At 42.4% G+C, this 15450-nt stretch overlaps 1 protein-coding gene across 2 annotated transcripts in view; it reads right to left on the minus strand.

Moving 5' to 3' along the window:
* Positions 1 to 12134, minus strand: part of SEC16B (SEC16 homolog B, endoplasmic reticulum export factor) — a 56286-nt gene extending 44152 nt beyond the window's left edge. The window contains exons 1-2 of one of the 2 annotated variants that reach the window (XM_077901797.1): positions 12016 to 12128; positions 2898 to 2988 (exon numbers count right to left, since the gene is read on the minus strand). The gene's annotated coding sequence lies outside the window, so the exon portion shown is untranslated. Of the gene's footprint in view, positions 1 to 2897; positions 2989 to 12015 lie in introns of both variants that reach the window. The other variant, XM_077901798.1, reaches the window with a different exon arrangement.
* Positions 12135 to 15450: the final 3316 nt, after the last annotated feature.

Genomic DNA, 15450 nt, shown 5'->3' on the forward strand with positions numbered 1-15450 from the left:
TCTTCAAAAAATAAATAAACATCTACTATATGCTCAGTTTTGTCACATGCATGGGAGATAAAGATAAATAACATATAATCATGCTGTATAGAATCTTTCATTCCAGTGGAGCAGTAGACATTCAAACATGGAGGAGAGGGGAGAAATAAAATATACATACAGAGACTCTGTGTGTGTGTGTGTGTGTGTGTGTATCATATGTACACATATATGTATTTATGTTTATAAAATAGAATCGATATGAAATGATACTCTGTTAAATGTAGAAAATGAAGAAAGAGAAGTGGAGGACATTCCAAGCTTCCAGGCTGTAGAGAGGGGACCACTCTGCCTTTTTTGAGGAAATAATGATCTTGGAAGAGGAGCCAGTTTGGTGGGGAGACAATGCCTTCTGTGTTTGACTTGCTAACTAAGGGGCCTGTCGGCAAAGGTAAGAAGGTCAGGAAGTAGTAGACATTGAGAGTCTAGAGCTCAAGACAGGGGTCTGAGGAGGGAGGCAGGGTGATTGAAGCCACAGGCATGGGTAGTATTGCCTTAAAAATGCTGGGAATTAGAAGACAGGTCCTTGGAAGGAGCTCTGAGGCATTCCAACATCTTAGAGCTGGATACAGAAGAGGAGGCCATGAAGGAGAATAAGGAGGCGCTGGAAAGGTGGGCGGAGAGCTAGGGCTGGATGGTGTCCTAGGAGCCAGGTGAGGTGATGGCTTCAAACACAGGAGAGTTGTCAACAAGGCCAAACTTCAGGGAAATGTTGAGAAAGGCAACAAGTGGAAATGTGCTCCACATTAGTGAATTTAACAACCATGAAATTTGGTGATCATAACACGAACAGTTTCAATAGAACTATGGCCAAGGGAGTGAGGATTTTGACACAGAAGTCACTTATGCAGAGAATGGAAAGGAAAAGGAGACTGCCGGGAGAATCCCTCCAGGTAGAAGCCCAGATGTGAAGAACAGGGGCAATCGCTGGGGCTGCCACAGGGCCCTCGGCTTGGAAGAACCGGGTCAGTGCAGACAAGACAAAAGAGAGTTACATGCTGATTCCCGTGGAGATACAGAAAAGAAGCACAGTTCCTGAAGGCACAGATCCCCAAAGAGCCTGGTTAAATGGGATCTGGAGTAGAGGAGCACAAAGTGAACCTAGCTAAGAGGAGGAACCCCTCTTCCTTGAGAAAGGGGTAGGGAGGGGGAGATGGGCACAGATGGGGACACACTTATGCATAAAGGCACCAGCTATGGAGAATCCTCTATTGAACAGACTGCCACATTCCACTGGCTAGAGAGCAGGGAGCATTTGGTAAGAGTCTTGACTCCTATGTGGAAGGTAGGAGTGGGCTTTCACAGGCATGGGTGCTCAGAGGAAAAAGTGGGCTGGAAATGCAGCTGTTCCTGGACACCTAGATGAGCTTGAATCTCCACAGGTGCCCTAACCAGCTGTACTTTCTTCCATGGGGCATTTGCAGTGCCCAGCACCGTGCCTGACACATGACACAGGCTCGGTAAAGATTTTTCTTACAGATGAGTGGATACCTTAAGTTGACAGCATTCAATTCTAACCAGTAGTTTTCACATCCTGTGCATAGAACCAAGCACTGAAGTGGAGTTTCTAGAGAAAGGAAAAGAGAATGTTGGAGCAGTAAGTTCAAGGGACTGGCCAGAGAGTGGTTAAAGGGCATGTGGGATATAGATGAGACAGAAACAGGTGCAAATTATCTGCACACCTTGTTAAGCTGAGGTCTCTGCGTATACTTAAGAGACACGCTCCAATGGGATGATGGGGGAAAAACGAATATTAAATCATAATTAAAAAGAAAAAAAACACCTCCTAGTCACAGTGGGAATGAACGGATGACGCCCACACCTGCATTTCCAACCATATCTGAGACTCTGAGACATTGAGCCTCTTTTCATCAGCAAGAATCTCCTGTCTCAGAACCTGAGAGACTCCTAACTCTGGGAAACGAACAAGGGGTGGTGGAAGGGGAGGTGGGCGGGGGGTGGGGGTGAATGGATGATGGGCACTGAGAGGGGCACTTGACGGGATGAGCACTGGGTGTTATGCTATATGTTGGCAAATTGAACTCCAATAAAAAAATAATAATAAATAAAGAATCTTCTGTCTTTGTTTCTGAGAATAAGTCAGGGGGTGAAGGTTTAGTGCAGAGCAGCCTCTGGACTCCAGCAAAGCCACCACTTAGAGTCAGCCTTGGAGATATGGGGCTCGTGGCCTCGGCCAGTCGCTGGCTGCCAAGGCTGTGACCCCTTCCTTCAGGTAAGCCGGGCATCGGGCAAGATGCGGAGCAGCGTGTGCCAGTCAGAAGTACCAGTTATCAGGAAGTTCGTGTGCCAGGAAAACATGGTCTGAGGCCCAGAGACAATTAGACTGGCACAGACACCATAAGCCACCCTGCCAATCCGGGGACTGTTGCTCTCACCACAGCCTTAGACGTGAAGGTTAGGGCACAAAGCAGATTTCCTACAGGGCCAAAGAACACTGTGTATGAACACTTTGAAATGCCACCTACCTGGCTGCCTGCAAACCTGCCCGTCCTGCATCCGCCTCTGCTGCCAAGAGCTAAGAAGTACATCACTCAAGAAAAAAAAAAGACTCCATTCTTCCTTATCAGCCCTGGGCTGGCAGAGGTGACCCACCTTCCCCTCACCTTACCCCCCTGCATTTTATCAATGCCCCCAAACCAGGATGAATGGGTGGCAGATGGATGCTGCTGTGACTTCTGACCTCACATCAAGTGCCAACAGGCAGATGTGACTCACGCGCCACTAAACAAAACAAAGGGCTGTAATATCCTCAGAGCATCCTCTGAGCCAGCAAAGCTAATAGGACATAAATTCCCTAGAGGAGCAGGACAACTTATATGACCCCAAAATAAGCCTACCTGGGAGTGAATCTCAGCTCCAGCTTCACTATCTGCTGGCTGCATGAACTCGGCAAGTTCTATGTTCTATTCTATGTCTCCTTTTCATCATCTGTAAGATGGAGATGATAATAGAAGTGACCTCACAGAGTTAATATAAGGGTATATAATTAGATAAGTACTTCCAAAGTGTTTGGCATATAGTAAATGCTCAATAAATGTTAACTGTTTCCCTGGAAACGCTAATACAGTGCCTAAGAACAGTTCTGCGCAACTCATCAGTAAGGGATTAACTGAGTATCCATTACTGCTGGGAAATCCACAGGTTCTTCATCCAGTGCTCCCCACTGAGCCAGGAGATCAAGGGAAAATAGAGAAATTATGTCAAATGCCACATAGGACAAAAAGAATGGATTGAGGTGAGATCATCAGAATTAGAAACTTTGATAAAGTACAGCCCTGTGCTTGTCACACCAAAGTACTTGCAGCCCCAGGGACAATGGAGGATGCCACAGGATAAGCACCAGCTTTTTTGTATATGCAATCTTAAAATGTATTTTAATTTTAGACACTAATATTGTATGATTGAATATTAAGGACTAAAATTCAAATTTGTATTAATTTTTACTATGAAGCATGAGACTTCAAAGAAATTTCATACTTGCAATGGGACAAATAGACACACACACACTCACATAGTCACACGCATGTACCCTGCACCCTCCAGATCACCCCTACCATTTGCTGGAAATGTTGAAGAGACTCATTCTGAACAAGAGCAGACGTTCAGACACATAACTGATGAGCTGGAAAGAAATCTCTAGAAAGCATCCATCCCTGCAAGTGAAGCAGTATCTAAGCCAAGGAGACTTAGGCCAAGTCCTCGCTTGCATTCAGCTCTTTGCATTTACAGACCTGTGCCATTCCAAACTCTCCTGCTGGCTTCAGATTCTCTATTACATAAGACTCTGTAGGGACCCAGGAGCTCAGCAACTCTCTCTCTGTTTACCTGGGGTAGGAAGTGTTGGCTGTCCAGTGAAGGTGAATCCTCAGGCTCCTCACAAAAAGACATCCCAATATTTTAGAGCCAACAAAAAACCCTGATGTATAACACACATGTGTGACTCAAACTCTCGAACTCTTTGAATAGGGGAAAGCAGTCATCATGGCATTCAGCAGCCTTCTCCTCCCCAGACTACATAGCCCCAGTCCTGTTGATACTTCCTTATAAAATTTCCTTCCCTCAATCATTTTGAGCAGCAAAGGCCCAGGGAAAAGAAAATAGGAACTGAAATTTGTATTTAGTTTTAATTATGCCATTTCCCATGCCATGTGCCTTGGCAGGTGCGGGGGAGTATATATGAATCATTTAACATCTAGAAGACCTCCTCATCTTTAAAGTGAAGTCTAGAAATTACCTCACAGGACTGTAATGTGGGTGAAATGAAATGATACACAGACAGACACCAGACACCAAAGTGCCTGTTAAATGGGGAAGTGGGTTTTTATTTTTTTTTAATATTTTTATTTATTTATTCATGAGAGACAGAGTGAGAGAGAGGCAGAGGGAGAAGCAGGCTCCATGCAGGGAGCCCGACGTGGGACTTGATCCTGGGACTCTAGGATCAGGCCTGAGCCAAAGGCAGGCACCAAACCGCTGAGCCACCCAGGCATCCTGGAAGTGGGTTTTTAAAAAACCCACTTTGCCTTTCCTCTTTTAGGTTCCTTAGATTCTGTTAAAGGTGTGACAAGCCAAACTCATGAGTATGGTACAGAACAGCAGTGAAGAGTTCAGGCTTGGCAGTCAGAATTGGATCTGAGCCCCAGTACCACCATGACTAGCCGGGAGACTTCAAGCCAGTTGCTTAACCTCTCAGGAAGAGGGTTCTTATTTGTTAAATGACTGTATAATAATGGATATCCTCACAAGGTTGTTGTAGGAGAAATGAGATAATGTACTGTTCATGGTATGTCATACGTGCTCGATTAATATTTGATGAGTAAATGCATGCATACTTAGGAAAATCACTTAGCACAGCACCTACACATAGCAAGTGTTTGACAAATGCTTATTGTTGACATTGTTGTTTAAAAGAGCATAGCAGGGGGATCCCTGGGTGGCGCAGCGGTTTGGCACCTGCCTTTGGCCCAGGGCGCGATCCTGGAGACCCGGGATCGAATCCCACATCGGGCTTCCGGTGCATGGAGCCTGCTTCTTCCTCTGCCTGTGTCTCTGCCTCTCTCTCTCTGTGACTATCATTAAAAAAAAAAAAAAAAAAAAGAAGCATAGCAGTAGACTTAGCTTCTGGGCTGTTCAGGGCATATGTTCTTACTGAGCTGAGCGTTCATCATTGCAGTTCCTATCTAGTGTTTAATCCTAGCTGCTCCTTATTATTGGCTTAGGATCTAATCTGAGGTTATTGGTTTCCATTTATTTTGCCATCTCTTTCATCATGGTTATCCATTACATTCAAGCTTGTCTTCCCCAGAGATGCCCATCCTTGGCTCATGGTCTTCACTACCCAGTGGCATCAGTAAAGAGTTTGTCCCTTTGGAGACAATAAAAAGCAAACCAGAAAGGGTAAGAGGTTTCAGCAAACTCACACAGTGTCATTATGTCATCAAGTGGAGGAAAATCAACCATAGGACTTCTGGTCAAAGCTTTGTTCAGAAAAGCACACTTGTTAGGAAGAGCCCTGTGGCACATTTAAGGCAAAAATGCAGTTATTTAAAAATCTATTCCATGAGAATACAATGGTTATAATCTTCAACGCAATCAGTCAGTGTAAATAGGGTCATTCAATCCAATATATATATGTGTGTGTATATATATATTCATAAAAAATAAGAACTCAAAGATTAATTTCTGTATTTTCTCCTTGTCCCATTTGTTAGTCAATAAAGGTGCACAACATTTTGCTGGTTCTCCTCCTCTGCCCACTGTTCTGTGGACAGAAATAGCCTATGCTTATGCAGAGCGTCAGTAAACACACACATATTTTAGTGGCACTCATATCCCTGTTCTCTCAGTTTGGAATAAGTGACTGCAGATATAGCAAAGATCCCCAGGAGTGCTGTTCTAATGCTGAATTTAGCACATCAGGGCAATTTCCATAGAAGCCACTTACGATGCCAAAAAACAAAGTTTGAACTTCAGTTTCTGGAGGACATTGAAGGGTATGTCAACATGATGGAGAAGTTTCTTTTCTAAGCAGAGATGTCTGCAGGTATCACAAGGGAGATGGCCCAAAGTTCATTATTTTCTGGGAGGATCCCATAAACAAATGTTGGAGACTCTCGGCATGCTGAGTAAATACTTAAATGCCTTTCCCAACATTGCTTCTGTGATGTTGTTTCTGTACAAGCTTCCTAAGAACATTTCCTTTCTCACTAAAGATGCAATACTTTTTATGCCCCATGACATTGACATTATGCCACCATTACCTGGTACTGGTCCAAATGTCCCTTATTGAATGAATGATGTCATTAAGTGAAACTGGGGTATATAGCGTTACCCCAGAGTAAAAAAAAAAATTATTCCCATCATTCAACAAATGATATGTTAGACAAATATTAATCCAGTATCTGTTGTAATAAATTTTTTTCCTATGTAAGCTAACTCTACATAGTTTCTCTAATAAAGCAGAAAGACTAGGGGCACCTGGGTGGCTCAGTGGGTTAAGCATCTGCCTTTGGCTCAGGTTATGATCCCAGCATCCTGGGATCAAGCCCTGTGTGGTCAGGCTCCCCGCTCAGGGGGGCTTCTGCTTCCCCCTCCCTCTGCTCTTGCACTCTTGCTCACTCTCCCTCTCTCTCTCTCTCTCAAATAAAAAATTAAATCTTTAAAAAAAAAAAAAGGCAGAAAGACTACACAGAAAGAACCCCCCAAAAAAGTCCTTACTCCTACTTAATAACCAAGAAATGAGTGAGAAACTGACTATATTAGCCTAGAAGGAAGGGAAGGAGAGCAATAGAGAATGTGTTCCCCACAGAAGGATGGATAGGATAAGGGCTTGGGGGTAAAGTAGGGCCTGTGTATTCAGCATATCATCAGTGGGGTTTATGTGCAGGGTGGTCAGAGGTTAGAATACAAAGAGAAGTTGCTGAAGACTATGCCTGTGTCCCCCCACAATTCACATGTTCACATGTTGAAATCTAATCCCCAGTGTGGTAGTATTTGGAGATAGAGCCCTTGAGGTGATTAGGTCGCAGGATGGAGCTCTCTTGAATGGGATTAGAACTCTTTTTCTTTTTTAAGATTTTATTTTTTTGATTGAAGGAGAGGGAGAGAGCACAAGCAGGAGGAGCTGCAAGCAGAGGGAAAGGGAAAAGCAGACTCTCTGCTTAGCAGAGAGCCCCACTCAAGGCTCAATCCTAGGACCCTGGGATCATGACCTGAGCTGAAGGCAGACACTTCACTGACTGAGCCACCCAGGCGCCCCGGGATTAATACTCTTATGAAAGAAGCCTCAGAGAGCTCCCTCACCCCTTTTGCCATGTGAGGACACAGACACAAGGACACAGGTTATCTATGAACCAGGAAGCAGACCTTTACCAGACACCAAATCTGCCAGCACCTTGATCTTACACTTCCCAGCCTCCTAAACTGAGGAATAATTTTCCATTGTTTATAATCCAGCCAGTCTATGGAATTACGTCAGAGCAGCTCGGGCAGCCTCAGACAGCTGTGATAAGAGCTGAGACTGAAGGGATGTCCCAGCTGCCTCAGCCAGCCTCACAGAGCAGACTGTTGCCCCAGCTCTCCCCAACACCTGGATTGTTTGCACACACTAGGGTGAACATTGCTGTTTCTGCCCGCCCAGCATCCTATCCCCTGGCTTCTGGTAATAAATCATCAGTTTTTCTTTGATGAGCTTCCCTGCCTTCTCTGTTTCTATAGCATGTATGGGACTGACCCCCTCCCTCGTTCTAAGAATCAACACAGAATTCATACCTGGACGGTAACAGTCTCACAGCTCCCTGGCCACAGTAATTCATTTGGCAGTTAGCATGTGCCCAGGGACATGTCCAAGAAGCATCCTCTTCGAACTGATGCTTGGATGACTGAGAAAGAAGTGTGTTTCCCATTGAGTTGACTGAGATAATAGAATACCAACCTGGAGCTGCAGGCAGCCATCTGTCCACAATTCGTTCATTCAACAACAGTTATTGAATAACAATTATGTGCCTCATGCTGTTATAGGCATTTGGGATACAGAAATAAGACATAATTCTGTTTCTTAGATTTTCACCACCAACCGGAAAGGCAAATAAAGTAAACTAACCACTTTAATAAAATGTGATAAATGTTACAAATATTAATATATAATCTGAGGACAGCCAGATAAGGCTTCCCGAGGTAGAGATGCTCACTGAACCTTGTTGGATAATCAGCACTTGACAGGGTGAACTGGGACATGGGGATGGTTCCAGAAGAGGAATTCACAAGTACAAAGGCACAGAGGGAATGTTCAGCTGGGCAAGCTCTGGTGGCCCACCATATTCAATCAGACTAGAGGGTAATTAATACCCATTCAGGAGAATGGGAGAGAGGAGTCCATATGGCCAAGCTGGGAATGAATCATGAAGATCTGGAATTTTTGCTTAATACCATGAGGAGCATTTTTTTTTTTAATCCCACAAGTTGCCATGTAAAGAATGGTCTGGGGAGTGTCAGACTGAAGGCAGTATGAGCCTTCAAAAGCAGTTGCCAACACCTTCCTTGTTAAGGTCAATGCAAGCCAAACTAAAGTGCTGGCGGAAAGGCAGATATGAGCAGGCAATAGGCATCAGATTCAAGAGAGAACAAGGAAGCAAAATAAAGGAGATTTAGAGGGTAATTGGATTTACACAGCTCTGGACTGGTCATGTCCCTGATCAAGACTGAACTGTATTTGACTAGAAGAAGCAGGTGTTGTGTGGAAAGGAAAGTTCAGGTGGCCACAGTAAGTTGAGTTGCCAGCAGGACGATGTACCAGAGATGTCTCAGGCAGTGAATTAGTCGGGAGCTCCTGAGGGAAGCCTGCAGGAACTCAAATTGGTGGTGGGTGGGATTTATTTGTTTATGCGTTGCTTCTTTCCTGAAGATTTCTATGTGCTTTGATTGAGGTGTTATCAGCACACAAGTCATAATTAAAATTATGGATGTGGATGAGATTGTCAAAGAAGAGCACAGACTTTAAAATTTTTTAAAAATAATAATAGCTTAAGGTAAAAGTCAGAGAAAGACAAGTTCATGAGGATTGAGAAGGCGTAAGTTAGAACAGCATCAAGAATGTCAAGAAAAGAAGAATTTAAGAACCAGAACAAGTAAACATAGGGGAAGAGAAGGAAAAATAAAATAAGATAAAAACAGAGAGGGAGAGGCACCTGTATGGCTCAGTGGTTGAGCATCTACCTTTGGCTCACGTCATGATACCCAGGTCCTGGGATTGAGTTCCGCATCAGGCTTCCCATACGTCTCCCTCTGCCTATGTCTCTGCCTCTCTCTGTGTCTCTCATGAATAAATAAATAAAATCATTTTTAAAAACAAAACAAAACAGAGAGGGAGGCAAACCATGAGAGACTCTTAACCATAGAGAATAAACTGAGGGTTCCTGGAGGGGAGGCAGGGGGGTGAAAGGCTAAATGGTGGATGGGCATTAAGGGCATATGTTATCATGAGCACTGGGTGTTATAGGTAAGTGATGAATCACTAAATTCTACTCCTGAAACTAATACTACAAGATATGTTAACGAACTTGAATTTAAATGAAATCTTGGAAGAAAAAAATAAAAGAAAGTCAAGAAAGGAGAGTGTGTCAAGAAAGAGGAAGAGGTAAAGAGAAAAAATATAGTAAGAGATCAAGTTATGTAAGAACTTGAAAGCATCCCCTGGATTCCATAGAGTTGGTGAAATGGGTCTCAAAAGGGATAGGACATAAGGAGAATCCATGAAGGGTTTTCATTGGCTGGTTGGTTGGTTGGTTGGTTGGTTGGTTGGTTGGTTGGTTGACTGATATAAATGGCAGACACTACAGTGGAAATCCAGTTAGAGGAGAGACAGAAGAGATGGGGTAAAAAAGGGAATGAATGACTGATGGACATGGTCCCCCAGGACAAGGGGTATGGAGCTCATAGCCTAAGAGAAGGGATTACTGAGGGGTCAGGAAGTACATTTATGCCATTCAGAAGGGAGAGGGCAGCATGGATGCTTGAGTGTCCATGTGGATAATTTTGTGAGCTAGGCTAAGCAAGGCTGATGGAAAAAAATGCATACTAATTATATAAAAGGAATTGATTTTATCCGTCATTCTATTAAAAAGTATGTCAATGAAACTCCCACAATTTTTAAAGCCAAAAATTAATGAGCATGATAAGTTTCTTGCACACACTAGGATGAGAGGATGCAGCACTCAGTCACAAATGATGGGTATTTCTATTTTCTCTTTCTTCTTCTTCTTTTTAATGGTTATTTTCTATTCTATTTGAAGCCACAGCCTGGCTTATTTTTTACTCAGTTTAATTTCTTTCAAGCTGCAGCCTGAGAGTCACACCTATCTCAAGCAATTTTCATTTTCCTTAGTGTCTGACTTCTGTATCTTGTCCCTTGAAAACTTAGCAGCAGTTGGAAAGGTACTTGTTCTAATCAATAACCATTTGAAAATAGACACTCAAGATATTTAAGATGAGTCTGTATGCAATTGCTACCTTTAGGACCTCTGTCTTGGAAGCAACCTTTTCTCCTCCAACATCATACTGTCCTTCAAGTTTCTGTTACAGAAAATCACAATCTGATGAAGACCAGTTGGTGATATGTGAGGTATGTTTCATAAAGAAAGTAACCCCCCTCTGCCCCTGCCATACTGCCCCATTCCCAAATGGGATATGGAACAAATTCAAGGCCGTGTGAAAATCTGTTCAGTAAGGGAAAAACTCACACTGGGTGAGGAATCAATTACTGAAGTGGCTATCCTTTCCAACCCATTCATTTTCTAGCACGTAAACCAAAGTGCCCAGAGTGCCGTCTGGTTCATTGGGATCAAGGCCAGGACCCGATTCCAGGTCTCCTGACTCCCCACCCCACTGTTCATTCATCCTTTCATAACATCTGCTTCTCCTGCTGGGCAGCAAACTCCACAGGGCCAGGAACCTCTTCCATATTATTCACTTAGATAGCCCAGCATAGAGGTGACAAGCAAAAATATCTGTTGGTTAGTTAACCACACTCAGGGTGGACCACTACTGGTCATTCATGAGGTGTCACACAGAGCTAAACATCAGAGTAAAATGTCTCAACAGAAAGAAAGAGAAATCACCAACCCATAAACACATGGTTTATGAACTCGGAAACATCAGAGACTCTGGACATGCCTTCCAGGGTGGAAGCCTTGGGAACAGGGGCTGTAGAGCCACCTCTGGCTAAAGGATCCATGCCAGGGTTTCATTTGTCATTGGGTTGGCAGACACCACACCCCAAGTCAGAGCTTGAGAACACAGAAGTTTCCACGTTGCCTCCACGTCGGCTTTAACTAACCTGAATCCTCCTTAAAATATTTAAGAGGTTCTCTCCTCTCCCCCAGACACTGTAACTGCTGAGGCTCTTTTCATCTTCCCATAATCAAACCTGCCTAAAGGGATCCCTGGGTGGCGCAGCGGTTTGGCGCCTGCCTTCGGCCCAGGGCGCGATCCTGGAGACCCGGGATCGAATCCCACATCGGGCTCTCGGTGCATGGAGCCTGCTTCTCCCTCTGCCTATGTCTCTGCCTCTCTCTCTCTGTGACTATCGTAAGTGAATAAAAATTAAAAAAAAAAAAAAACCTGCCTAAAATTGTTATGTAAGTTGAAATCCCATGGTCCTTTTTGCACATTAGCAACACATGCCATCCCACGGGGGACAGCCCCCACGGCAGTATGCAGGCACTTTAAGGGGTGGGAACGTGGCATCAGCCACAGCTGAAGTTTGTTTTGTAAAACAAGACCCTGTGAGATTCTTCATTTTGCTGAAAAACCATGTGTCAGTTTGATGCCTTTCTACTCTGGTTGAGACCAAATGTTTCTCACCGAATCTGCTAGAATAGTCTCTGGTGGGAATTGTATTCCCCTTTAGCATTCTTCAGTTTGACTTTGGTTTGGTTAATGGTGAAAATAAGTACTTACATCTCTTGCCCCTAACTCAGGAGCTGCTGCTGCTTCTGCTGCTGCTGCTATATCCCATCATGACTGCTGTTACTCACAGCTGGCAGACACTGTAAACCGTGATGCCACGTCAGCCGCCCAGAACCGTTCTGCCTGAGCAGCAGTTTCCCAACGGAACGATTCTCTGTGTGGATCCTGAGGCTGGAAACATGATCTGACCACCATAATGAGAAGGTCTTAATAAAAGAAGCCACTACTTCAGATTAGAGAGAGAAACCACACATACTCCTTTGTGTGTCTGATTATCAGGTTGACTGTATAAACAATCATGACAGCAAGTTAACAACTGACCAAAGAAGTCAGGGTTAGAAAGTGAAAGGGTGAGATTTAGAGACTTTGAATCCGTATGATAGATCTTAGTTCATTAAGAAATCATGAGCTTGGAGTGAGATGAGTTTCATTTCAAAAAAGTAAATTTAAAAAAAAAAAAAAGTAAATTTCATTTCCAAAAAAATGAGAAAGTGAATGCTCACGAATAGGCAACTGCTTTGCTAGATTAGGAGACATTTATGTCATGGAATATTTGAATATCTAGTAAAAAATAATACATTAAGAGTTGTAGCAGTTCACTTGGAGGGGTTTCTATGGCATACTAACCAAGCCAAAATATATATATATTTAATATATAATATTTAATATATTAATATTTAATATATATAATATATATAATATGGGATAATATATTCCCTTTCATCGAAGAGATTTTGTAATAACCCCAAATGGGATAATATTATATATATAATATAAAAATAATTATATGAGTATGTATCTACATAGACAAAAGTACAAAAGATACGTATCAGGCAGTTAAAATACTTCCTCTGATTGAGGGAGAGAATGGGTAAGGGCAATGAATAAGGGCCACAAGTAACTTTTTTAAAGACTTCATGATAAGCAGCCTTGCTTATGTCACTCCCGTAAAACTATCTGTATGTGAATGATGTGTGTGCTTAAGGAGAAGTACATGTTAAGTTTAAAAAGTGTTCATTAGATGTCTTCAGGTGCTGGAATGCCCTCTGGCTTTAATTTCAATCTTCATCATTTTATGTATACTTCAATTTTTAAAAGATTTTATTTATTTATTTATTTGAGACAGAGAGAGAGAGCACACAAAGCGGGAGGAGGAGTGGAGGGAGAAGCAGGCTCCCCAATGAGCAGGGAGCCTGACTCGAGGCTGAATCCCAGGACTCCAGGATCATGACCTGAGCCAAAAGCAGATGCTTAGCCCACTAAGTCACCCAGGTGCCCAATGCTTCAATTTTTTTCAAGGAAGAACTTTTCATTTTTATAATCAGAAGAAACAATAAAGCTGTTTCTGTTGTATAAAAACAAATAGTATCTTGCCTGAACTATTATGAGGCTGAACTATTCAGCCCCTGTGCTGAATCTTAAATAGACTTGGGTTTTTATTTTCTCTGTGTGTCCCCCAAACACTCAAGAATTCTAAAGATATTCTTGTGCTTCTCTGGAACAGACAAGCCATGCCAAACAGAAATATAAAACACCTTTCTAACCCAGACCTCACACAGCCCTCCTCTCTTTGAGGTTGATGTCAGAGGTGGTGGCTCACTTCCTCACCCTTCTGTGATGTGTAGTGCAGAGGGAATTTCCAGAGCGCACGCACAGAGATATTGCCGAGAGTGCTGTGATCCATACTCTCAGGTGATGTGCATAGGGGTGGCCAGAAATCACTTAGGAACATGCCAGGAGAGAAAAAGAAAGAAGCTGGAATTGACCAACCAATCCCCACATTTCAGTAACAGAGCCAGAAAGTGGGAAAGGAGCATTTATTGATCAGTGACCAAGTAACCAACATATTTTACATAATTAAAACATGGAAAAGGTCGTGATGCATTCACTGTCCACCTTTTCTGAATTAAAATGAAGTGAGAATATATGAATATATTTAGATATTAAATTATCTTAATTATGTAAACAATAACACAGAGGTTTTTTTAACTGGAGAAATCATAGAAAATTCAAGATGTCCCATCACCACAAGGGCTGTGTAGCAAGTAGATATATGGATGAATCAGAAGGCATATATTGTTTGTGTTTATTTATAATCCTGGAACTGGGGAATCTCCTGATTTCAAACTTAAATGAGGAAAGCAAGCGATTTAGGTAAAATTGCTGAATTATAGAATTGTCTTAAAAACAACTTTTTTTATAATTTAGAAGTTTTTATTTTTTTATTTTTTTTAATATTTTATTTATTTATTCATGAGAGACACAGAGAGAGAGAGAGGCAGAGACACAGGCAGAGGGAGAAGCAGGCCCCATGCAGGGAGCCTGACATGGGACTGGATCCCGGGGCTCCAGGATCACACCCTGGGCTAAAGGTGGCGCTAAACCTCTGAGCCACCAGGGCTGCCCCAAAAACAACTTTTTAAAAAGAAATGTTCTTTCACCTTCAAATACAAAAATCCACAGTAGAGTCCAAATTTTTTTAATCCTAGAAGGATTTTTAATTCCACCCATCATTTTAGACAGGAAAAGAGTCAGAAAGGTTAAATAACTTGCCCAAGGTCAAGTAGAAATTAGGTCTCTGATTCTCAGAGATCATTCCACAACATTATGCCATAAATATTAAGAATAGAGCCTGCCTAACATGACTTGTCATAACTAGAGAAGACACTCCTAATTACCATATTCTTGCTTCGTATGCAAACAGCACCTCCTTAGATTTATGCAAAGGATAGTTAAATACCAACTGCATTTGCCATCTTGTCTCACAATTTGTTTACTGTCTTTTATCTTGATAGTAATCTTTCAACTATATGAAATGAAGGATACATATAGATATCCATAAAAAGCAGAATGTAAATATAAGCCAAATGTGGAATGTCAGTAGTAAATGTTGTAAGAGATCAGGAGAGGGAGAGAAATGTAAGGTAATTTCAAGGCGGGGGGGGGGGGGGGGGAATCAGTGCTAAAAGAGATAGATGAGAATATTCAAAATATGAGCTTTCTTACTTGAGAATACTTCTATTGTTCAGGCTATTATTGCCATATTGGGCCTTAAGTGACACAGGACTCATGACCCTGATCTGAAGGCAATCCTACAGTCTCATTTTCCCCAACTTAAAAAATACACATTTTGAAAATGTGCAAAAAGCATACATCCATATATTCATAAACCTGCGGTTTCCTTGGCTCAGACATCTTGGGTAAATTGGGGAAGTTATATAGACCTATCTGTATGTAACTAAACAACAGAATAAAAGGTGGAAAAATGCAATGACTATTAGTCAAATGCATACCTTTTGGGTCTCCTAGGCACATTCTTTCAAATATCAGCAGCAGATTGGAGGTATTGGCTCTGACTTTGCTAAACCAAAATTCATGGCAGAAAACAAGTACAAATGTTTCTGCTTGAAAGAACTGTAAGCTCTG

The sequence above is a fragment of the Canis aureus genome, chromosome 6, assembly GCF_053574225.1.
Source record: "Canis aureus isolate CA01 chromosome 6, VMU_Caureus_v.1.0, whole genome shotgun sequence".
Taxonomy (NCBI): Eukaryota; Metazoa; Chordata; class Mammalia; order Carnivora; family Canidae; genus Canis; species Canis aureus.